Below are 23,511 nucleotides of genomic sequence, written 5' to 3'. Positions count from 1 at the left end.
TTCCTGAAAAAAACAGCGAATGGTAGGATTCCATCGTTCGATACAGTAAAATAATCAGAGGAACAGGAAGGATTACTTCCATAATAAAGCGAGAAGGGCAGACGGACTCAGTGTTGACATGAAAAGAAGGCTCTTGGCAGATGGTCAACGCCTTTTAAAAAAATCCATGTGAAAGAACGAGATAGGCACTCACAATACGCGATGGGGTTGTATCTGAAGGGAGGCTCTCTTGGAGGGGGAGGGTAGGAGTAGAGAAGATGTGAGCGGTAAAGCTCCATAATTTATACGTTTTATTCTGGCACTGCAATAGTGGGCACATTCTTTCAGAAAGACATGCTTCAATATAAATCAAACTAAACTCGAGCATTATCTCAACAAGAGAGGGGCATACAATAGACCTGCCTAGTGCCATATATCCACTGATGGCGCTATAAAAATACAACTTACATCTGTATTTGGCATGCTTATAAACTGTGTAATAGCTCACATAACAATGGGGTGCAATGTGATACCTTCAGACTCATTCTAGCACTTTGTAGTTTTATATTATCCGTTGCAGGAATATGCCTTTAAACACATGTTCTATTGGGTTAAAGAAAACAGGACTGTCTGCATGTGTCTCACCTGTCAGGGAGCACTTGACATCAATGCAGAAAGAGGCATGAAGCAGCAGAAAGAAGGACTGCAAAAGAAGCTTGGAGAGCGGGGAAGAAAGCAATGCAAGGAAGTGAGAACAACAAAAGAAAGGAGACGGGGAGAAAGGGAAGAGAGAGAAAGAGGAATAGTGAGGGATAGGCAAAAAGAGAACTGGAGAGTGAGAATAAGGATCTAGGGACAGGAGTAAAGGAGAGAAGTAAAGGGAGGTACACGAGAGAATGAAGACAGTGCGGACACTAGGGAAAGAGAAAGGAAAATATAAACGGAACACGATGTGGAAGGTATGGGAAAACACCGATCCCAAAAATAAATGGGGGCACGGAAAAGAAGAAAGAAGCAGAGAGAAGCTAGTGAGAAGAAAGTGAGAAGTTGGGGAGTGAGAAATAAAGTAGCGTAGGAGCAAAAACAAATTACAACACAGGGTGGAAGAGAAACAACATACATAGAAAGTAGGACAAGCATGACAAGGTGGTGGAAGCAAAATAAAGCAATTAAGACAATTGGGGAAAGAAAGAGCAGGAAGGTCAAACATGTCCATTGATCCAAGGGGAAGACAAGGGGAGATTAAGTTATTTGCCCAGAATAGATAGACACTAGAATAGACACATTGAAGTATACTTGAATATTCACACAATAACGTACAAAGGCTAAGACCAGGGCCACTGGAATTATACGGTAGGGCTAAGTAAATTATGTGGCAGGAGAAGGCAAAATTACATCAACTCACCACAATGCAAACAGTCACGTATCACAGCCTAAACAAAAACACAAAGACACACACACACCTACGGAGGTCAAACACAGATACCTGAAAACAAACACTCGTGAAGAGAGACAATTATACATAAACGCACATACAAAAAGGTAAACAGGGAGACATACTTATGGGCACATAGTTGGATACAGACGTATGCATACACCAAGACAGCCAGCCACATGGGTGCCACTACAGACACAGTTGGGCACACAGCTATTAGATTATAATTGCTTTTATTCTGACAGTAAAAACACACACACACATGTGCCACTAGAGATTTAGACAGGTTAGTCATGTTGTAAGCAGCTGTACAGAGATATAAAGACACACTTACACAACACATACCCGTCTAACATTGTTCTCTGTAACCTGTGGTGTAATAGGTGCCCCCACCACTCACACACACATACTGCCCGTGAACCACCAGATTGATGAAACAATTTGCTTTTCCAAACTGCTTAGGGTTGGGCCTGGGAAGGGCCAGCTGATGCAACATGGTGCATTACAGCACCTCTCTGAAAACAGATTATATCAAAGGTGAATATTGACTCAGGATAGTTTAAGTTACAGTTGGGGGAGGGGTAAGGGGAGGGAGGGGCAGCGATATAAGGAGAGGTGTTTGTGTGTGTGGAAGGAACAAAGAGGCAATACAGCAAGGTGGGGCTGACAGAGCCGATAAAAAGAAGAAAACAAGACATTCCAAAGTCCTACAGGCTGAGGTCCAAAGACCCACTACGAAGCATCTCAGATAACATGCTTATTCAAGTGTTAAGGAGGCAAAATCATTAATAAATTAAGCAAGGTTTCGACAGAAGCAAACAGTTTTTTATTTAGGGAGAATTCTACTTCTGCAACCTCAAGGTCTGAAAATACTACATAAGAAATTCACAATCAAAATAGAAGAAAGTGTGCATATATGCATATATGGAGATTCTCGCCTCTCCGAAGCTCAGGTGCTGGTCGCTCCGTCGATCGCCAGTAATGTTCGCAAGTTTGGCAATGGCGCCAGGAGGCGAGATGCCGAGAACGCTGAGAACGCGGTAAAAACACAGTGCTGTGGGACGCATCTTGAAGCATCTCGAGTGCCGAGTGGTGGACGCTGTTGTGCGAGTTTCGGGAGCTAGGTGATGATATCGGGGACGGCCACACGACTTCCTGCTTGACTCTGTTTCTGACTGTGCTGGCTCTGCTGGGATGCCACAGAAAGGCTGCTCCAGGTGCTGCTAGGTCCCCGTATGCCGAGGAGTGATTGTGGCATGCTAGGGGCTACTGACAAGGATTTCTGGACTCCTGGATTTGTGGCATTTCTCCCAAGGTAAAAGCGCGATGATTGCTGTGCTCTAAGGTGGAGGAACGAGGCTTTCCAAATGAAGTAAAATAGCAGTGAAAGACAGTGGAAAAGGATGCCACAGATGCTTTTTGTTTTTTTAAACCGGCAGCAGCTAAATTGGAGTGCTAAATAGGCGTACTAAATTGGAGGGCTGAAATTCAAGGCGCTGGCACGGTAGCTGTGGCTTTTCAAACCAGTGAAGTAATCCGAGTAATGTGAAGCGAAGCAAAGAATGATGCTATAAGAGATTACTGGTTTGCCTGCGAATTAAGGCTTGCTTATTGCACATTGCATGTACTGTCGCTGTTAGTCTGCTGTACTTTTGTATTCTACTCCGTACTCCGGAAAATGTACAATTTACAAAAAGGCTGGAAGTTAAAAGAACGAGGGACAAGCGCTGTGAGAGGGGCTGGGCAAGTATGCCAGCAAACAGCAGGGATGTAATTAGGAGGGGGGAGGAGAAGCGGAGAAGTGAGGCCGAGCACGCTGGGGAAGCAACATATGGCTTTGATGTGGACGCGCGAGGCAGGCGGATGGAAAGCGCGTGCAGCAGGAGGAGGAGCGGATCGAAGTGAAGCTGCTGGTGGCAATAATGCGAGGCAGGCGGATGGAAGCGCGTGCACGGACACATGCACTCGTCGAAATCTGCCGCCTGGTTTACCTTTCCTGATCCAACCCTATAATTCTCCCCTATCCATTCCTTGTGGAATGGGATAGGCGAGACCTAAAAAGGAGACAAATAACAATCAAAACGACAAAAAATGGAGGGAGTGGCCTGAAAGGCCTAGAAGAGATTCCGCCGACCGCCACAACAAAGTTGTGCTGGAGTGCTGGCATTCCCAACAGGGCTGGAGCGAGGCCGTCGCGCGTCCCAGATGAGTTGCAGCGGCAGTCAGCCGCGGCCCGTGGAGGGAGTTACGGTGGGGCAGGGAGGCAGGGAGACGGGGAGGGGGAGGGGCAGGGTGGAGGGTGCAAAAAACCGGCATATGGATAATTGCAGGTAAGTACACAATTTAATTAATAAAACAAATTTCGTAGTGCGCACTGCATTGCAAAATGCGCTGCTGTGCATGCTACGAATTTCGTTTTATTAATTAAATTGTGTACTTACCTGCAATTATCCATATGCCAGGTTTTAGCACCCTCCACCCTGCCTCTCCCCCTCCCCGCCTCCCTGCCCCACCGTAACTCCCTCCAAGGGCCGCGGCTGGCGGCAGTGGGGGGCATTCAGAGGCCTTGGAGTATGCCAGATGGAGCCAGAACCACAGTCTTGGATGGGCCACATTGCCTCCCAAGATGGAGGGCAAAGGGCCCTTTCTAGCTTGCCAGGATTGCTCAACCTGAGGGGGGATCGGTGCCTGCCTGACAACCGGCTCAGACAGGCAACCAGGACTTGGCGTGTTACACACTGCAATGACATGGAGAGGCAGCAGTGCAGCTGCAGATCGGCCTCTCTCAAAGGTCCCATCCCGCGACGATCAAGATCACTAGTGCGGCCAACTTAGTGCTTATTTTGAAGGTAGAGTCAATTTGGTTGCTCTGGAAGTGGCAGTTGTTCCCCTTGATCAGGCCTACCCCCTTCCATAAACAATTCAGAAGCAGACTGGCTGGAACGCTGGGCCTGCACCCTGGCGTGGGTGGCCCCCATCGGCCTCAGTGACCATACGAGAGACATGGTCTGCCTAATGCTGGAATTTCTGATGAACGGGGGTTGGGACTGACTGCTCGTGCTGCCCAGAAAAGCACCTTTGGTGCAAGGGGATCGTATTGCCCCCGCTCCCCCAGAAGAATATTCTCAAGTTGACCTATAGGCAGAGATATTCCCCAAGAGGAAACTAGCCAGCACACAAGGCACTCTACAACACCGGACAAACGTACCTCAACAGATGACTCAGCTTCTACACCCCCACCCGCCAGCTCCGCACTGCCGACCTCACCCTCGCCACAGTCCCCCACTTCCGAAGAGCGACCTCCGGTGGCACATCGTTCTCCCACCTCGCCGCCAAGACCTGGAACACCCTCCCCATCCACCTACGGCAGACCCAAGACCTGCTGACCTTCAGAAATCTCCTCAAGACCTGGCTTTTAAAGCGGTAGCAGCATTCCCCACCCCAGCACCTTGAAACCCTCACGAGTGAGCAGTGCGCTTTACAAATGATATGCTTGATTGATAAAAGGAAATGTTCTAAGCAGCGACACGGCAGGCCATTGGGGGTGGATGCCTCCATCGACCGCTGCTGATCCTGCATCCCAGCTGTCCCAAAGGCAGACTCAAACTTTGGGTGAATCCCCAGTGTTGCCTGAAAGATACTACAATGCACACCAGCACCACTGTATCTTGAGACAGTATTGACTAGTATGCCATCTTCGAGACAGACGGTTGGTGGCCCATTTGACCCACCTGGGTACATTGATCCACCCCCCAGAGTTAGACAGTTAGTTCTAACTCCAAGACTAAGTTGGGGATGGGTGACAGATGCTTCTACTGGGTGGGAAGTATAGGGAGGGGGATCTGGAGGGAAGGGGTTCTGTTTTGTTCTTGTATAAATTCGATTTCCTCTGTCTAATGTTATGCTCTTCACTAATTGATATGTTACACAGCCTAATTCCATTGTGCACCTGGAGGGGTGGATTTATTGAAGGGGACCCTACAAGACCAGCCTTGAAGGGGTTGGGTGGACAGCATGCAGGGGGTTTCAGTTGGTTTGTTCTTTACCACCTTGACAGGGCCCCATTCTTTCATGACCTGGAACATTAACAGTCTTTTAGACCGCATTTAGAGAGGGGCGGTCTTCCAATTTGTGCAACAGAATAAACCTAAGGTCCTGCTGCTCCAGGAAACCCAGCTTAGTAACAATTGGGTAACCCAGTATCCCTCAGAACCTGAGCAATAGTATACAAAAGTAACAACGGTTCTGTCGGGTGAGGAAGTCCAGGAAGCCCACCATAATTTTATGGTCCACAGGGGATATAACTGAATATATCATGCGGGGTATGCGCGAGGGTCCACTGGGTAGCAATCCTTTTGCACAAAACACTGTCACTAGCTATAATCAAAGTAACACGGGATGAAAGTGCTGATACATACTCTTAGAGGGAACACTAGAGGGCACTACATACAATATTCCTCAGCATGTATGTCCTATCGGCTATGCACCAATCCACACGGGGTTTTCAGAGCCAGTAGTGGCCACTTTACTACCCTTGGGTGACCCTTGTGGGAAATGATTTTAATTATGTCATAGAGCGGATGGACGGGTGGGCAGTTGGACGTTCCTCGTGACGGGGCAGGGGCCTAGAGGACTGGGCAAGGGAGCTTGGCCTCAGCAATGCCTGGCAAGTGTGGAACCCTGAGAAATTGGACCCACGCATATGCAGTGCACAGGTCGCTGTCCCTCATAGATTACATGTTTCTCCCTGCTGCTGACCTTCTTCACACCATGGGAACGCATATTCTCCCATGCAGGTTATCGGACCATGCTCTAGTCCTACTCTGGTCTCTGAAGAGGCAGGGGAGCACCCCATGTGGCGCCTTAAAGCTTGGCTCCACATGGATGACCAATTTGAAGACTATATGCTTGAAGAACTGAAGGCCTTCCTAAACTTGAATAGGGGCACAGTTGACTCGGTGGGAACCTTGTGGGAGACCTGCACGGTATCCATGAGGGGTAAAGCCCATTCAGACGCTCCAGGGGAAGACCCCAAGAAATGCAGCTACATCACTGACCTGGAAGCCTAAATACTTACCAGAGAAAGGGAGGGTCCAGATAAGCAAACTAAATCAATGAGACACCAGTTGGAATTCCATAGAATGAGGTTATGCCAAGTCTGCTTGGAGGAGGCCCAGAAGTATTGAATGGCATCCCTGCGACGGGTTTATGAATGGGGGAACAAGTCCGACAAGCTTCTGCACTGGCTGGCCACAAAAGATTCAGAAACTAGGGTGATACCTTGCATAATGGACGGGGCCAGACAGTGGTTTGAAGACTCACAGGGCATCGCAGCAGTAGTTGAACAATACTATGAGGGATTACGAATCATCTGACCCTTTGTTGGCAGAACTCCTGCTACCTTGACTAACTGACTTTGACAGGACAGTCCTGGCTGAGACATTACAGTGGAGGAGGTAGGAGACTCTTGTGGTGTTCGTTATACTACTGCATATTGCATTTCCTGTGTCCTCCTTTTGTATTACTTATGGTACAGAATGTTGAGATTGTTCTGTCCTTCTATCTAGTGTAATGCTTTACTAGAATGTAAGGGAGCAGTGGATTAGAACATCAGCTTCAGTTGGTGCTGATCCTCTGGGCCAGTTAGACTGGAATAAAGGTTCCTGTTTTACCTCTGATGTGCTGGACTGCGTCTTTACAACTCCTTGGTGGACCTGAGCTCTAAAAGGCACCATGACCGGATGGATACCTTGTGGAGTTTTATCACAGGCTATGACCAGACATTCTCCTGCCCATGCAGGATTTACACATCAAGGCTATTGCTAGGGGTCGCTTTCCCAATGATATAGATCAAGCTACGATAATGGCCCTGCCCAAGCTGGGCTGCCATCAACGTGCGTATGCCTCATTTTGACCCATTTCCCTCATTAATATGGAGGTTAAGCTATAGGAGAAACTCTTGACCAAACCCTTGCTGAGCGTCATCCCTCACCTGGTACATTCGGACCAGTGTGACTTTAGTCCTCACCTCAGCACCAGTTACTGCATTTGCAGAGTGCACCTGGCACTGGCCTGCATACAAGCCCTCGCTGCCCGGCTGCCCTACTTTTCATAACTTTCGAAAAGGCAGTTGAAACGGTCAACTGGTCATTCCTAGAAGAAACTCTTTTCAAAATTGGATTTGGGCCTAGATTCTGTCCATTTGTTAGGATCCTCTGCACTGGTCCACAGGCCTGAGTACGGGTTAACTGGCTGTTGTCTCATAGGTTTTCCATCGGGAGGTGTACCAGGGAGGGCTGCCCCCTCTCTCCTCTCCTGTTTGCCTTGGTCATAGAGCCTTTGGTGGTCTGGATCCAATGCGATGCCCAGGTTTGAGGGTTTGACTGGGGCCTGGCGATGTAGGATCGAATAGCACTCTATAGAGACAATGTCTTGCTGTTTTTATGCCACCCAGCCGAGATGGGACCTAAGCTCCTCTATATCTTGGAAATCTTCGCGGCAGCCTCCTTGCTCAAGATCAATTTGATAAATCCCTGTTGGTGCCTTTGAGGGGCAACTGCCAAGACGAAGCCTGGCAATCAATATGCCAATATGTCATGTTACCTTCCAAGATCTTGGGCTTTCAATATCTTGATATATACAGCTCCTGGGAGCTTGGCCTTACATGGAGCCTGAAACTTTGCCTAGTGCCGGGCAGAGCCCACTAGGGCAAGGTAGAGTGGAACAAACTCCCCCTCAACCTTCTGGCCAGAACAGCGCTTTTTTAAATGATGATCCTCCCGAAGCTTCTGTATGTTGTTCAGCATGATCCCCTGCACCACATTCCACAGGCTTGGTTCGATGTTGTAATGACCATGTGGTGCAAATTTCTATGGTCAGATAAAATCCCCAGGGTGGCCTCTAGCAAATGTGTTTGCACGGTTTAAGATGGTTGCCTGGCTATGGCAGACGTTCACCTGCATTACTGGGTAACTCAATTCTTCACCGTGGATGCATGGGGTGGGACGACCCTGCTTATCAGGGTGAGCTATCGGTGCTAGGCTAGGACAAGGTAACAAATGTCTTATACGGCATGCCCATTTCAGCCTCCATTCTGAAGGTGACCCAAGTAGTGTTTAGGGCATAGAGAACCACGGTTGACCATGTGGGGCCGCAAACTGGGTCAAAGGCTGCCCCAGGTGTTGTCCTTAGAGGGCTTGAAAGGATGGGACAACATCGGTATTTCGAAGTTTGGTGATGTATGGGAACGGGATCATGTGCCGGCCTCCCAGGAACTGAGCACGGACTTCTAAATGCAAGCCTCTCAGTTCTTTCGGTATCTTCAACTTTGTGATGCCCTTGCTGCGTACCAAGAGGAATAGGAAAATATGCCGGAGTACACCTCACTGGAGGGTAGACGGCTTATGGGCCATTCAGGGAGGCATGGGGTCTCACAGAGCTACAGAACCCTCATGGTGCACTCACCCAATTTACTGGGCTCCCTGAGGGAGAAGTGGGAGGGATGGGTTGGCACACTAGACGAGGCAGACTGGAGGGACACGTGCATGGCACCACAAGTACTGATGACTTCAGTAAAACTCCGCCTAGTAAAAATTGAGTTTTTGGACCAGGCCTACCTAACACAACTCTGTTTGTGGGAAGCTGCTATCCATGACTCCCCAGCCAGGAACCCAGAGGGGCCTTTTATCATATGGTGTGTAAGTGCCCGGTGATACATAATTACTGTAAACATCCTGTATTGGGTAGTAAGAATTCACATAGCGGTCCAGCTAAGGATAGCACTGCTGGGCATACTGGGTGGTGTAAGGAGGGCTCCGAGGGGACAGTATGAAGGTGGACCTGGGAACAGTGATAGCCAAAACAGATATAGTTAGCCATTGGGGTATTGTCTAATTGCTTTATATTTGACAAGTGCAATTGTTTGTCTTTTTTGTAATTTTTGCTAGTTGATATTTATGGGGTTTTATAAAGCGCGAACATTCGCTCCCAGGGGAGCATCTTGGCGCTGAGTAATTGTGCATGTAATTGTGCATGTAAACAAAACAAAAAAATTCTATTAAAAAAATTACAAATAACAATTACAATATCACAAACAAAAACGAAGCACGAAAATACTGAAATAACACCAAAAACAAGGCCACAAAAAAAGATAAAACTAAAAAAAGTTAAGAATTGTTTTTTGAAAAAACTAAGAGTAAAGGAAAAAAATCAAAAAAATTAAAAACATTTTTGGATTAGTTTGGCCCACAAGAGGAAATATAAAGACTACTTCCGATCTGACCTCCAGTACTCGGTGACTAACAATAAAATTTAATAAACAGTTAAAACAAAAAAAGCTTCACCGATTTGTACATCAAGTCTGCATGAATACAATATGCAAGGATGAGTCACCCCTTTCATTCACCCTCTTTAGGAATAGTAAAACAATACAGTTCCTCCAACTTCAGCTTTGTGGGTCCATCAAAAACAAAACACATTATTACCCTACACAAACCTCTATATACTGACAAAATATGAGAGAAAGGTAAAAAGTTGAACACTTTTAATAGTCCACTCTGTCATCCAGCATTGGCATTGCCACCAGTATTTTATTATTAGCAGTTCCAGTGGATGAACATGTTGTCATCCAGAAGAATAAGGGCCTCCTACTAGGACATGCACTCTGATTTGTCATACCACAAGGCTTTTCAAGGTTCTGGAATCGAGCTGTTACCCACTCAGTGTGCTCTCTCACTCATGGAACAACAAACCAGGCATGAATGCCTGTTAACAGAGGACATTCCAAGACACTATGCTGAGCAAAATCCTTACCAAACAATGGTTTCATGGACAGAGAGACCACAGTCCTGCTGCTCTGAGGAATTATACCTGGTGAGAGGACTCTTCTATTTTCTCAGTCTGCAGAATCAGCATAGGAGCCAAGCAGTCCCAGATCATTGTTTGGCCAATGCTTCCGCCGTGTTACAATCTCATCTCATGTGTGCTTCATCATCTTGCAACGAAGACTTGGATTCCCATTGAGGATGCAATATAATCTCAAGTCTCACTTTCATCACACATAACAATTTCCACTGCCTACTACTTGCTCCTGTCTCTTCGGGTTTATCGAAAATGTGACTCGTCATGAAGCAGAACCCATAATAACATTCCATGCTTATAGTTCCTCTGTCTACATATGTCTATTGCCTACAATAACTACGACTACCAAACTCATTACCTTTGTGTTCTCCTAACCCTTCCTAATGTGATATCCCTATAGTGATTCACTGATCCCAAAGTGTACGTACCTTCGCCTGTTGACTGACACTGGTCATACTGATTTTTTAGTTTGCGAGTATATCAAGGGGGCATCAAAGCAACCTCCACAGCAGTCCATAAACACTATGTTGAAAACATTTGGTCAGAATGCTGCACAGCACTTATGACGTTTCTGTCATTTCCCATGTACAAGTATCACAAATAGTGTTGGCCTGCTTCTGCTTGGACAAGCATCACACCATGAACATGGTTGATTAATAGGGATATTCAATATGTATGGAATTCAGCTTTTTTCCCCTTAATGAAGTTATAAGTCTACCTAGATGAAATTCATTGGCCCAACTTACTAAGGGATAATGTGTGTCTATCTATTGTTTCGACTTGTCATAGTGTATTTATGGTCGCATAGCACTTTATTTTACTGTGTTTAAAAATTCTATTCTTCTACTTAATGAATTTATAAGTCTACTCAAATAAAATGCATTAGTTTAATCTGCTATAAGATATTATGTGTCTATTTATTATTTATTTATTTGAAAGGTTTTATATAGTGCTGGGTCGACCCAGGGGTATCAGAGTGCTTTACATAAGCAAAAAAGCAAAAAATACATTACAGGAAAAAGAACGGATTATTCAATAGCAAAACATTCAGAACAGGAAGATTAAAACAAATTAATTAACAAATGGGCAAACGAGCAATATACATGAGAAAGCGATCAAGGAAAGCAAATGTGCACAGTAACAAGAAGCGTAGCTAAAGTTCAGTATAGAATGAAGGGGGGAGGAAAAAAATTCTGGGCGGGACTGCCGGTGAGGAGAGAATCGAAATAAATTGGGTCAAAGGGGAGGTTATGGACTTCAGTACTTGTTGAGAAGGTGATGTTTGAGGTCTTTTTTTAAACGGAGGTAGGAGGGGTTACAACGCAGGTACTTGGGGAGAGCATTCCAAATGAACGGGGCATTTCCAGAGAAAGAGCGTGATTGTGTGGTTTTCTTTTTTAACTGGGGAGGGGGGGACGAGGAGGAGTGCGTTAGTGCTTCTCATTGGTGTGGAGCAGCCTACTTTTTCGAGTTTGTTAGTGAGGTAAAACAGGTTTTTTTGTGGAGAGATTTGTGCGTAATACATACTGTCAGGTAGCAGGATCAACCTTCAATGGGTAACCAATTAAGGGCTTTAAAGGCTGGGGAGATGTGGTCAAAATGTATATAGCCAGTGATTAGCCTGGCCGCTAGGTTGAGCACAGATCTGTGGGGGGGTAGGTGTACTTTAGGGGTTCCTGTGAGGATAGCGTTACCATTGTCAATTTTCGAGAGGGCTAGTAATTGGACAACCCATTTGAAGTCATCAGCTGGAATGAAGAGTTTAACTTTCTTGAGATGAAGAGAGCTCCTTTAGCTGAGTTTTTTATGTGGTTGGGAAGAGTTAGGATTTTGTCCATGGTGATACCAAGTGATTTCACTGAATTTGATAAGGAGAGCAAACAATTGAGGGTATTTGGTCAGAGATCCAGGATTGGATCGGGAACCGGTTGTTTTTTGGAGAGAAGAGAATGATTTCAGTTTTTTTAGGGTTTAGTTTGAGATGATTGGAGTAGAACCAGGATTGAGCCTTACCCAGGGTAGTGTTTAGATGAATTACATCAGAGTGGGATCTAATCTTAGAGTAAAGTTGGTTGTCATCAGCATAGAGGTGATAGTTGATTCCAGCTGGTTTCAGAATGAGGGTGAGGGGTTCCATAAAGAGGTTAAAGCAAGAGGGGGAGATAATAGAGCCCCGAGGGACACCTAGGGAGACAGGTGAAGGGTTTGAGAGGCAGTCATTGTTTTGATTTGTTGTGATCTGTGTTGGGGATAAGAGACAAACCATTTGAAGACAAGACCGTTAAGGCCAAAGCGAGTTTTGAGCGAGTTAAGTAGGTAAAAGTGGTTAACTGTATCAAAGGCAGCAGAGAGGTTGAAGAGAATAAGTAGGCAGGTTTCACCATTATCAAGGGAACAGTGGATGTCATCAACTATATTAAGCATGGCGGTATCGGAGCTGCAGGCTTTTCTGAAGCCAGATTGCAGGGAGTCAAGTAAATTGAAATTGCTAATGTGTTCATCCAAGAGGAGCAGAGCACATTTTTCAAGGACTTTGGAAAGAAGAGGGAGGTTAGCGATAGGGTGTATATTGTTCGGGTCATTAGGGTCAGCAGTGGGGTTTTTATGAATGGGAGTGATTTGGGACACATCCTGTGGCAAGGGAGGTGTTGATGATAGTAGTCCAGTAAGGTTTATAAAGCAACAGAGGTCCTTGACAATTTTCTGTAGGGACTTGGAATGATTATAGGCCACAATCTGCGCTATAATGAAAAGGTGTCCAGCCAGACCCTGTTTATTAATCAATATACAATAAAAAAGGGGATTTCATAGCACACAAATTTACAGTCGGACGGAATCCTGCATCCAGTGCACACAACAACAAAACATGACAAAATAATATTTACAGGGATAAGGTGTTTCTCAGGCAAAATTAGAAAACTAGTGAGACACTAATCAAGTAGCAAAATCATTCTAGCTGTGCTCATGTAGTACAACACAATTGAGTCACACAATGGAGAACTAGTGTATAAATACATCAACTGTCGACGGCATTTCGATCCCATTAAAAATGAAGGATCATCATCAGGACTGACAATGTATTGCCTGAATTGTAAGCCTGGACATATGCACAGGTGGCATGAGTTGGGTCCAAGGCGTCTGGTGTCGGGTGTTTCTCTCAGGAGGTGGTTCTATGCCTGGAGTGAAGGCACAAAACAAAACAGAGATCCGGGGGATGTCCGGAACAGCGTGGTGTCCGGCAGTTTACGCAGATTGCGTTACTACCAATGGTCGAAAATTAGCCCAAGATCGGGAACAAGGGTAGGACCCGACGCAGTGGTCGTATCTGCAATTCCTGGCGGAGGAGTCCCGTAATCGATTTGACCAGGAGCCGTTCGCAACTTCTAGTTGGTGGTAAGTTGCAATTTCTTTGAAAAATGCACATTTCAACATTTTTCAAAGTGCCATGTGACGCACATACATGCCCTCAGGGCATGTATGTGCGCCACATGTGCACCCATGCACATTTCAGGGGTGCAACAGGGTGTCCTTTGGACACCCCTGCACCCTTGAAATTATTCTCAATTTGTGATTTTCAAATTGTGAATCGCAAAATTGAGAATACCTTCCCATTCATTCCTCTGGGCCTCCTGGCCCATAGAAATGAATGGGAAAGTATTCCTTAATTGTGATTCGCAATTTGCTAATCGCAACTAAGGAATACTAAGAATTAGCTAAAAAAAGCAAATTTGTACATACATACCAATCGCTATTTCAGAATCGCAAATCGGTACCTTCATACATATGGCCCCTTGTTCAATGTTAGATAGAGTCTGGGCAATAAGATTGAGGGGGAACTCAGGTGAAGAGGAGGAGGTAGAAAGTATGATGTGGGTAGACGGGGAGATGCTGGTATGGGGAGTCCGGGGAGTATTCAGGTTGTTAGACGTGGAGAGGGGCGTGTCATTCATTGAGTCAGGCAATGAGGAAGAAGATGATAAGAGGGAGTGAGGGATGTAGGGGGAAGTTACATCGGTTTGAAGGGAGAGAAAGATGTTCAGACAGGGAGATATTGTCGTGGGGGGACACGTGGAAATTCTAGGTGTGGGGGCAGGGAAGTAGGAGAGAGATTAGGGTTAGCAAGAGGGGTTTGAGGAGGTCGGTCATTAGAGAGAGAGTTTGGATAAAGGAGTGAGCAGTTAGGATGTCATGGGGGGTCAACATCGGGGGAGGGAGCCAACATAAGGGTGTCAGATTATTGGGAGGAAGAAGGGTTAGGAGCTGATTTGGATAGTTGGTCGGCCAGGGTACTGAAATGGTGCTCAAAGATGTTGTGGTGGTATTCAGAGGCTTGAACGAGGATATTACCAGATTTGAATATGGAAATGTCAATTTCGCCGAGAAAACCTGGGGAAGGGGAAGTAGATCATTTGAATCCAAATGGGATTTCACTTGATTTAGAGACTGTAAGGTGGAGAAGGAAAATGTTTTTCCATTTTGAGGGGTGTTTGGAGTAAAACATGTAGCTTGTTTTTATAGTAGAGGAGAGGATGTGATAGGTAGCAACGATTACAATTTCGGGGTGACGAATAAATAACCTATGTTTAAAAATGTTCTTGGCGTTTTTGGATAGATTGGAAGGGTATAAGATATTCCATGTGTTGGGGCCATGTCTGGAGAGGGCAGGGTCCGGAGGTGTGAGGAAGGAATTGGGAGGGGGCATGTTAGGACGTTAGGACGTTAGAAGAGGACTCGGGAAAAGAGAAAGAGGGGAAAAAGAAAATAAAGAAATGACTAGGGAAAAGACAAATATGAGGAAAAGAAGTCTGATGTGGGGGGGGGATGCCAGGAGGGGGAGTCAGGGAAGTGTTCAGGTTGTTAAGCATGGAGAGGGAAGGGTCATTCATTGTCATTATCACGTAGCACTTTAATTACTGTGTCTAATTCTGCTGCACCTGCTTACTAAAGATTGCTGTATTGCAATATTTTCACATGGGTGAAAACAATGAAACATGGTTGCATTCCACCTACTTGCATTACCCCGGATGAGTTGATGTGAATGCATTTATAGAATTTACCAAATTACCAGCATATCTTCTGCTGATTATTGGCCAGCATCATGTGCAACCACTTACCATGTTAGGATATCATGAACCTTCAGATAGAAGACAATGGCTAAACAGAGAAAATTAGTAAGGTTGTCATGGTCTGGCACAATGCTCAAGACATGATCAGAACACACATAATCAGTGTGAAAGGAAAGAAATTCAAGGTAGTCCTCTTGAATCAATACTGTCAATGGGATATTTTCATTGCAACTACCTGTGCCACAACTTTCAGTGCTTGTGCTACTGCATTGATACTTCATTTCATGTCCTTACAAATGCTGAAGCTACACGTGTTTCTGACACAAACATTTTCACACAAGTGTGCCTTCACTCATGACACAAATGAGTTTCAGTATTTCTTTAGTGTAGCCTAGTTTTGTTTTTAACATAGTGTGCTGAAATACAAGCCACACAGATAATCGTTGCAAGAATTGTAAAATGTATTTGCAATCGTTGTCAGAGCAGCCAGCAAGTAGGGCAAATGATTAGATGTGGGTACACATACTGTAGACTTTTCAGGTACTGATGGACAACTTACATGGTGTGCAGAAGGAAAAAGACAAGGGACATTAGGAGCCAGGTTTAAATGCCTGCAAAATGCAAAAGCAGCCCAAGGTAGCATTTTATTGGTTGCCAAGGACGATAACCCACGTTTGGCTGATTCAAACAATCCACCAGCCAAATAGGGTTTTCTGAAATTAACAACAACACAGTCACCTTTGAATACCTTGGGTAATGGCCTGACTCAGATGGATCTCAGATGGATCTCACACCATTAAAATGTTACTTTAATTTAAACTATTATACTTACCATTTTGCGTTAACCAGTGACAGACATTCCTTCTTTGTTGTCCTGTAGAGTCAGTTGATCGCAGGGCTAGAGGGGGTACATCAGTTAAAATGGTGACATAAGGACGCACATCCGGTGGAAGATTAACAACTGGAGCTACTACACGAGATGACCCCGCATTATTGGCTACATCCCCTCGCAAGGCTTTTTCCCCTGCTAGAGTGTATATAGTCTCAAAATCAAAACAGTGAGGAGCATATTCTCAAGGAGCTATCGCCGAGTTAAAGACACTTTAGTGTAGCCAAAGTCGCGATAAATGTATCACCCCATTCACAAGCCAGTGCTAACAGGTCATAGCACCAGTTTACCTCCGATAGCAGCCATAAAAAACATCTCCACAGATGAGCCACGCAACTATCGCTAATGAGATGCAAAGTATGCGTTCCCGAGCAAAAAGCTGCAACAACACCACTCCTCAACATTCTCAATGACCAGACAGCTCGGCGATAAGAACACAAAACATACGATAAGGCGCATTAGCAGCAGGAAACTACCTCCTGCTCTGACCTGGTGTAAAGTTGGACCACAGCCTGCTCCACAAAAGGGAGCCCAGGCCATAGCCACAACTGAAGAGCAACACATGCCATGGAGCCACTCATCATGCAGCTCGGAGCCCCAACAGGACCACATCACCCCCGCCACCACTCCCAGGACCCCCCTTCCCCAGGACCCCACCTCCTGGACGAAGACATGCCACATCAACGACACAGAATCATGTATCAAATATTCCGCCTGATGTTTCACAATCACATCTGGTTACATGCATGTGTCGACACAAATATGAGCATCACATATTCACCTTCGAACAACAAATGAAAATGTATTCAAACAAACACAGAACAGAAATGAAGACACATGGAGGCACCCCTCAGGACACTCCATAGGTCACAGCCTGCAAGACAAAAATCATGATGAGAAGGTGTGTCCTGCACACATCAAGGGACAGAGAGAGAGTGAAGGAGAGAGACATAGATAGACAGACAGAGAGGGGAGAGAGAGAGATAGACGGACATAGAGGGGGAGAGAGAGAGACAGATGGACAGAGGGGCAGAGACAGCTAAATGGACAGAGAGGGTGAGAGAGAGATAGATGGACAGAGTGTGTCTCCCACCACGATCCGGTGTGTAGTGCAGTTCACCAGGTCCCATATCTGAAACAGATCCATCATCTGAAACAGAGTCCAGATACATGAATGGCACAGTATATACAATAGCATGCGACATCATCGCTTGTCCGCACCTGCGCACCCAAGCAGCTGTACCCCAGCCCCTCCCACCGCCCAGCAGTGCATGCCCACCCCTGCGCACCCAAGCAGCTGCACCCCAGCCCCTCCCACTGCCCAGCAGAGCATGCCGGCCCCTGCGCACCCAGGCCTCACTGCTCACCTTCCGCCACCGGCGTGTAGAAATGAGGGCCCACCATGTGCCGGTGCAAGGCAAGAGCCCGGGGCCCGCAGACATGTCACCCTCCACATCAGGCAGCACCGCTCCGCGGGCCCTCATATCTCACATTTGGTGGTGGGTCTTGATTTTTGCATGGAAAAGAACATAGCAGTCACCCGGCATCATCGCAGGCTGCACACCCGCTCAGCCTCATAGGTGCCACAAACTCTGTGATCCAGGAGGCAACGTCACAGGGCGGTTGTCCCGCGCTGCCTGCTGGCTCAGGTCTACACTGCTGTCCAGCAGGGCACACAAAACCTGAGCCGTCCGGACCGACAGGATGGGCATCATCGCAGGCTGCACACTCGATCAGCACTGAAGTGCACCGAAAGTCACCGTCCCTTGGCGGTGTGCCTGTGCCGGCCACAGTGCATCCGGTGCAACCAAGTCTGTGCCCCGCTAGTCATGGACCCTCTATGATTGGCTATTGTGGTGCGGACGCCATCATGTCACCTCTGGGCCTACGGAATGTGATTTCGCAGGCCCCTGGGCCCCCATGCCTACATGCACACCAGACAGATACACCCCGAGAGAGGTTGGAAAATGGCGTCGTGCACGTGCGCCCAGCCCTTTTTATTGGCAGGGTCACATGTGCTGTGATGCGTGTGCTGTATGGGTGTGGTGTGGGTGTATACCAGCCGTGAGGGAGTGGCTGTGGCTTGCTGACAACTAGACCTGTGAGCAGCAGATCACAGCAGGGAAGTCCTGGCACATGAAGCGTTGTTGTCCCCCTCGGATTGTAAGCGTAGTTGGCTGACCTGGCATCTGACAGACCAGCGTAAGGGTTATGAACAATGACCCCGGGGCTCTGGGCGTGGTTCCGTATGGGGCTGGGCAAAGAAGTAACTAATCAGTGTGTCTCTGTTGTTGCGTCGGCGCCACCCGGACAACATTCGGCAATGTGTCCAACGACATGAGCTACATGGACTTAGGGGGAATTCACTGACCCTACATTCATTAATACTACCACACATTAAAGACCATAGACACAACACATCTGTGTGATTCGGAATGTTTAAAGCATATTCAGTGGAGTGCTTCATCTGCAGCAGTACAGGGCCATGCAAACCCCACTTTACAATGTTGGCCAGTGGAGGGTCAGCCAGAGTCCTTCATGGAATGACAAGTCCAAAGGAAGAGGAAGAGTTCAGTCCGCAGTCTGTTTGCTGTGTCATTGGTGATCAAACAGAAAATGGCAGTCCATTGCGAGGTCCAAGGTGAGTGGCGCAGAGTGTATTAGGGGACAGTGGAAGGTGATGATGCAGAGGGCAGAACCAAGCTGAAACCGGCCATATGGCGGAGAAGAATGCTACTGCATCCTTCTTACCATGATTGCAGATTCATCCACATCTTCGTCCTCTGCTGTTCCATGTGCCTCACATGTGGGTGGTGCTGGCCTTTCTCCAGCACTGTGTGGAAGTGACACCTCAGGGGCCGGAGGTGTAATGTCTGCTGCACTGTGTGGCACTGACACTTCAGGGGGCGGAGATGTGGATGTAGTGGTAGCAGCAGCATGCATCAGCACCAGGCCTTGTGGCAGCAATGCCATGAGGATGGTTTTGAGGTCATTGAGGAACCCAGCTACCACTCGCTGGTGTGCAGCCGTGGCAGCCGATCTTTCCACTTTGGCCCGCTCCATGGTCTCCATGAGCCTCTGCATGTTTCCCACCTCCCAGGCGAGCTCGATAGAGCCACTCTGACTAGTCAGTCGTTCTTGTCTCTGAGTCAGGACTCTGGAGATGTCAGGTATGGTTAGTTGTAGAGCATGGAGTGGCCTGTGGGTGTCCGTTAGGGACTGTGAGTGGTCCCTGATGGGACTTAGACACCCACGTATGGCAACTAGTTGTCTGCCATGCGGTCAAAGCCCACCTGTACCTGTTCAGCCAGCTGCTCCTGGCATCCCAACACATGGCGTTGGAAGGCCATGTGTTCTTCGTGGGGGTCCTGGGAGGCAGCCGTGGGGGTGGGTGCTGTCTGCTGTGTGGTCTGTGCAGGGGGTGGGGTGTCCTCGTTGCAGCTGGGCTGCCCTGCTCCTGGAGGTGGGCTGCTGAGGCTATCAATTAACTCTTGAGGGTGTCGGAGTCGAAGCTGTGGTGGTCCTCTTCATCATCAGAGAAGAGAGGTTCAGGTTGCTCTGCAGGAGGTGTTGATTGTACCTCTGAAATGTGAAGGAGAGATGCAGTTTAACAATGTGTTTACATGTGTGTTGTCACATTGTACATGTTTACATACAGACTGCATTACTGTGTACATCGTGGCTGTTTGTGAGGAGCTGCCTATTTGATCGGGGACAGTGGACAGTTTGACAACAGACGTGTGTGTGTTTGTACTTGTACATAGTCATCTCACATTTCCCTGCAATGCCACTTGTGATTGGCCTGTGTCTACACCCAGCAGGCACCAGTTCTGTCCTGTGTTCTGTTGTGGACGTGTTGCGGTTTGTGCCACATTGTTGTCAGTGTTGCTGTGCTCTGCATGTCATGTGTGTGTGCTGCATTTTAGGGGGTGGCCCTTGCTGCTCTGTTTTTCTGCCCCTTATTCATTTTCTGCGGTGTGCCTTTGACTTCTGTGCTTATACAGTGCTCAGATGTTGCATACTTGTGTACATTGGTCTCTTGGTGGGAGTTGGGGGCTGGGGCATGGTTTGTTATGTTATGTTATGTTATGTTATGTTATGTTATGTTATGTTATGTTATGTTACATACATTTATATCGCGTTCAGCTACTCCGGAGAGTGTCCCGGCGCTTGCAAAGGAAAAGGCAGACCGAACCTACAACAGCTAGAGCAAGAAAGTTTTAAGATGTTTTTTGAACAATACAGCATCCTGAGTGCTCCGAAGCGCCCAGGGACGGGCATTCCCGGCAACACTAGTTTTCCTAACAAGCGAGCAGCCTACCAGCCTATGGCGCCTAATTCTGGGGGTCTGCATCAGGAGAGCAGAAGAGGATCTCAACTGTCTAGCCGGGGAATAGAAAGCAAATCTGTCCTGCAGATACCTCGGGCCATTACCATACAGGGCCCAAAGGGCAATAGTCAGCACCTTGAATTGAATTTGCGACTCCACAGGAAGCCAGTGCAGGGAGCGTAAATGCGAGTGCACACTGCACCCCTTTGATAGGCCGAGCAGGAGTCTGGCGGCCGCATTTTGAACAACCTGCAGTTTGCGTAACAGGTACCCCGGGAGGCCCGCATACAGAGCATTCACGTAATCCAGGCGCAATAAAATTAAAGCGCGCACCACTGTTTCCTGAGCAGGACCAGGGAGAAAGGGGAGGAACTTCCTCAGGGCCTTTCAAAGTGCCAAAGCAGGCCCCAACGAGCTTATTAATTTGTGTTTGGAAATTTAGAGTGTCCGAGAACCAGATCCCTACATTTTTCACGATATTTTTCTCTGCACTCGGCAAAGGAAAAGACTCGGCGGCCACAGCTTGGCTCTGACGTCAACCGGGAAGAAGCCATACAACAGAACCTCGGACTTCCCCTCGTTGCACTTTAGCTGAGCCTGAGCCAACCAATGAAAGACAGAGGCAAGGCAGTGTTGTGCTGCCTGGATCGATTCATCCTCCCTTCCCCAGGAAAATAACAACAGATGTGCTCAGCTCTATTGTGCATGTGTGCCATAGTGCCCATCTCCCCCGTCCACCTAGTCCCTGGTCATTACTCACCCTGTTGCTGTTGTGTCCAGTCATGTTGAGCGGTGTTGGGCGCACACAAGGCTCTCCATGACTTGGGCCCGAAGTACCTCAACAGCCGCCTCACTTTCTACACACCCACCCGCCAGCGCCGATCCGCCGGCCTCGCCCTCGCCTCCGTCCCAAGAATTCGGAAATCCACCGTCGGAGGAAGATCCTTCTCCTACCTGGCAGCCAAGACATGGAACTCCTTCCCCACTCACCTATGGCTGACCCAGGATCACCTCTCCTTCAGGAAATTACTCATGACCTGGCTGTTCCAGCAGTAGCGACCCCCCCCCTCAGCGCCTTGAGACCCTTACGGGTGAGTACCGCGCTATACAAATTTTTATGATTGATTGATTGTCCGGTCCCCCGACTCCACTCACTGTCTCTCCACTGATGACTGTGGACACTATTTCTTCCATATCATCCAGCTCCTCCTGTGGCACAGGACTCCCACTTCCAGTCTGCATTGCTGCCTTCCGGTTGTTGGCGAGTTTCAGCTTTGTTTTGCTTGCGACGTCATTCCAGCGCTTCTTGACCTCTTTAGCACTCCAACTGCATTTACCTTGTCCACGATGGGCTGCCATAGTGCAATTTTTGTTGCCACTGACACAGTGGAGGTGACGAACAGTTGTTGATGGTGTTCAACCACCTCCATTATCAGGATCCTGTTTTCCTGCGGACTGAATCGCTTCTTCCTACTCTTTTTCTCCTTGGCCTTCCCTGACCCCGAGGTCCCAGGCAGTTCCTCCGGGGGGCTTGTGGGGTTCTGGTTCTCCGACGTACTTGCTTCGGCAATATCCATTGTGCTTCGCTGTTGTTTGGCATTTGTTTGTCAGGATTTTTTCTACTTTTATGGTGATTTTTCCTGCATGACATACGTGAATTTCAGGCCTGTTGCTAGTTTTCGCAGATTTTAGTATCACGTTTGGCCTCATTGCGCCTTTTTTTGCGTTCGCATTTTTGTGGCGTGGCGTTGATTTTAACATGGTCAGTTGACGCGTTATCTGGAGCCTATCTGTGTCGAGAATGCTTGGTTAATAAGGCGTCATTTTCCCGCGATAGACTACGATGTTGGAAGTTGCATTAAGTAATTTTTGCGATGGTTATCACACGTTCTTGAGAATATGCCCCTTAGTGTGTAGGCTCCACCAGTTATCCGAAACTAGGGTAGATACCTTCAGTCCTGCTAAGAACCATGTACCAGGCGTCAGACTAAGGCATTTCAGTGGTGGTCCACATCACCTCATTGAAAGGCATTGTCACGCATAATAGGTGTCCCAGCTACCTGATACTGTCATGCTGATATAATGAGAATTTTAAAACCTAAGCGCTGCCATAGTTTAGTGTATATATGAAATCCACACAGGAAGGGTAATGTTCAAATGCAAATACAGTTTATTTACACATAGAAAATGTTCTTGTTTTCTTCCATACATGCCACGTTATACAGTTTCTTGCTTGACAACCACATCCAACACGTGTTTCGTCACTACATGACTTTTTCAAGATTTCATAAGTTAAAAGAATTAGTCCAAAGAGAAATATAACCTGGAACGAAAATAGTATTCAAAGGTCTGAATAGATCAAATCACCATTCAGTAGTTAATGTTTAATTTGAAAGTGTGTTCCAAGTCCTTCAAGTTTATCATTGATTAAGTTTGTTAGAAAGTAATATCCAGTCAAAAAGTCCCACTAAATACTTACTAAGAGTGTCAGGGACGAGGTTCCAGAAGAAACTCTTCTGCATACTCTAGGGAGACCAGATCAGGAAGGAGCTAACTATGTACTCCTGCACTCACTAACTTAGAGCCTCGTCCCTGACACTTTTAATTAGTATGTAGTAGGACTTTTTGACTGGATGTGACTTTCTAACAGACTTAACAGACAATGAACTTGAAGGACTTAGAACACACTTTCAAATTAAACACTAACTACTGATAGGTGATTTGATCTATATGGACATCTGAAAACTATTTTCGTGCCACGTTATATTTCTCTTTGGACTACTTCCTTCAACTTATGAAGCCTTGAAAATGTCACGTAGTGAAAAAACACGTTTCGGTTGTGTTTGTCGAGCAAGAAACTGTATAAAGTGGAATATATGGACGAAAACAAGAACCTTTTCCATGGGTGAATAAACTGTAAAACTATATTTTCATTTAAACATTATCCTTACGG

Source organism: Lissotriton helveticus, chromosome 2_1 (assembly GCF_964261635.1).
Source record: "Lissotriton helveticus chromosome 2_1, aLisHel1.1, whole genome shotgun sequence".
NCBI classification, from domain to species: Eukaryota; Metazoa; Chordata; class Amphibia; order Caudata; family Salamandridae; genus Lissotriton; species Lissotriton helveticus.
Note: the sequence above shows the minus strand (reverse complement) of the source record.